At 42.0% G+C, this 3092-nt stretch overlaps 1 non-coding gene across 1 annotated transcript; it reads left to right on the forward strand.

Moving 5' to 3' along the window:
* The first annotated feature begins 210 nt into the window (after positions 1–210).
* Positions 211–304, forward strand: trnai-uau. The gene is made up of 2 exons: positions 211–248; positions 269–304. It is a non-coding gene; the product is annotated as a tRNA-Ile (tRNA).
* Positions 305–3092: the final 2788 nt, after the last annotated feature.

Below are 3092 nucleotides of genomic sequence, written 5' to 3' on the forward strand. Positions count from 1 at the left end.
ACTTGAACGCAGCACGTAAATCGGCTCTGTGTAAGCTGTAGGACTGTGGCCACCAGCGTCACAAGACGTTCTGGACGAGGCTCCATTATAGCCAACGCTTCACCGACTCAAAACACAAAATACTAATCCAAACGGACGACGATTCTTCCGCAGACAAGCGTCTTTCTGCACTATCGTCTTAAACCCATTTCTTGCCGTGTTTCCGCCGGAGCTCCAGTGGCGCAATCGGTTAGCGCGCGGTACTTATATGACAGTATTCAGCAGAGCAATGCCGAGGTTGTGAGTTCGAGCCTCACCTGGAGCAGAGTTTTTAGACCTCACCTGGTGGCGTGCGGGAAAACCCCTGAATCGAGTCAGAAGCAAGCTTCCCCGTCTACGTAGCATTGACATCACACGGCAATTCCCCTCCTCAGAGCTATGCTGTTCGAAAGCACACTGGCACAAGTTTTAACCACACTTGCTTCTCAGTTCATATTAAGTGCTGTGATCAATCGGGACGTCACTTATCTGTCACTGTAAGAAGTTTTTTAGGACGGTACATCAAATCCAGTTGGATACATTTGGAGGACATTTTTTCCCTTTGGCGTTTAAAGAGATGTACAAATATCCTGATTTTTTTTTTGCACTATCTCTTATAATAGGAATTCCACAACAAACGAGGCATCTCAGGTTTATTTGTAGCACCTTTTAACAAAATGGTAATTCGAAGCGCATTTTGTCACATATGACGTAAGACAACAAAAGAGACAAACATGTAATTTAATAAAATCAAAACAGGAAATAAAATTGGAAATTACAGTGAAGAAGAAATGCATGACTTCCTCCTCTATTCTCTTATGTGGGGTCCCTCAAGGGTCAGTCCTTGAATCTATTCTGTTTTTATTATATATGCTACCTCTGGGCCATATGCTTAACTCCTCTGGCCGTATCTCTTCAAGAGGAGGACCCTGAGGTCAGCCTCAGTTGTTTTTAACTAAGGAGATCAAGCACTATATTTCACCAACATTTGAACATTGAACCTCTATCTCATATTTGTTCAGTTGAGGAATCTTGCAAAAATCAAGCCTGTATTTTCAGACAAAAACATGGATACTAAAAATATTTTAAAACATGGTTATTATTATTATTCGCGTCTGTCATGTTAAAAGTTATATTATTTGGAGCAAAGGGAAAGTTAAAAAAGACTAAAAAGTAAAGAAAAAAAATAATAAAGTTGTAAGTAATTATAAAGTAAATTATCACTTAAAATCTTTCATCAAATGCTTGTGGTCCAACAAAACATTTAAGTTGCTTGACAGTCATCATCAACTACAGTTTAACTGTCCTGGATTCCTCATGCTGAACGATATGAAAGCAAACTCTGCAAAGAAAGAAGTTTTGTTTCATAGCCTACTAGCTTCATACAAATGAAAAACGAGATGCCTCCTTCTTTTCCGGTGTATCGTTCAACACCGCCCCCTTTCGGTCAAAAGTTCTAACTGCTATTTTGTTGTAAAACCAACTCTTCACCACTAGGGGGCGGTAGAATTAAACAAGAGAAAACCCACTGCTTAAGGAGCTCTGAACATGTTTTATAAACTGCAGATTTGCTTTTTTCTTTCTCATAAAAATGTTGACAGCTGAAGTGAGTGCTGTTTATGATTATCTCTTTTCACAAATCAGTTTGGTTAGACAGGTTTTAAACATCATTTGCATACTGCTCTGTTTCTTCAGTCACTGAAGGCCCTGCTCATCACTCTTTTTTAGACATGACTGTTTTAACTGGAGGAGCTGAGTATGAACTCTTGTATGTAAGTGTTTGTGTGAAGGTCTCTCACTGTAAGCCCTTCAAAGCTTGGAATGAACAAGCAGAAGATTGCTGTAATGATGTGACCCAGATGTCTCGGGTGCAGATCCTCCAGGCTGAAAATGAGAGTGCAGATCAGGGCCTTGTACCTCCTGTCACCCCCTCCACCCCCCCCCCCCCCCCCCCCCCCGTTGCCGTTCCATCCCTCCCTCTATCCAGCTTGAGACACAATCACTGTGTATTTAAACAGCAGGGAACGTGTGTCTATGTATGCATGTAAGCTCATGTGTGTATATCATTTGAGGGAATGTTTGCATGTGTTGTCGGCGTCTGTGTGTGTGTGCACTTAAGCTCATCCAGATCCATGTAAACATGAGGGATCAGCTTTTGGAGTGTGTGCCACTTGTTCTTGGTACTCCGGATTAGACGTAACAGTTTTTTAATTTACTCTTCTCAGCTGCCTCCATAAGATGCTAAAGCCCAGCATCACCCCACCAAAACTCCCCCACACCACATGCCACAAGTCCTCCTCCTCCTCCTCTGCCTCCCCTCTCCTCACCCATCCCCAGAGGTGACCAGGTGGCTGAACAATCACACACATCACCCTGTCAGTATGCTCAGCGGGCCACTTTACTCAGTGAGAAGCTTGGCGGTTGGAGTGGGATGTGTGTGTGTGTGTGTGTGTGTGAGGGATTGAGGGGAAAGGGGACAAAAGAGTTTAATATTTGGGATAAGCTGTGACTGAACATCCTGATCAGAGCAGAATGATCAAATTCTGCCAGTGATAATCCCCTATCTTGGAAAATTAAATACCACTCTGCTGTATCTCCTCTGCTCACTCACACTCTCTATCTCTCTGTAACATGCTCACACACACACACACACACACACACAATATTTAAAAAGAGTCTTAATATGACCCGTGTCTCATAACCCTGGTTGGTTCCTTGGGGAACTGTTCTGATATCTGATGAGTTTTTCATTAATAAGACACAAGTCTAATCCTGAGGGAGAAACACAAAATGACAGCGGATAAGCCCTGCTTCCTCCTCACACACTCACACACACACACAATCACATAGCTCCACTGATACACTATCTAACTAAACATCTTTATTCGTGCACTTAAACTCAATGTTTATGCTTTAATCCTCCACCCCAGTTTTACTCAGTGCAGCCTACATTTTATTTCTCTGCGCAGTTATTTAAATGGTTAAAATATAAAACATCTTCTTTATTTATTCTCAGTCCAGGCTTCTCAAAAATCAACCTCTTTATATTTGCACTGTTTGTGTGTAATGCAGAA

The sequence above is a fragment of the Scatophagus argus genome, chromosome 21 (assembly GCF_020382885.2).
Source record: "Scatophagus argus isolate fScaArg1 chromosome 21, fScaArg1.pri, whole genome shotgun sequence".
NCBI lineage: Eukaryota > Metazoa > Chordata > Actinopteri > Scatophagidae > Scatophagus > Scatophagus argus.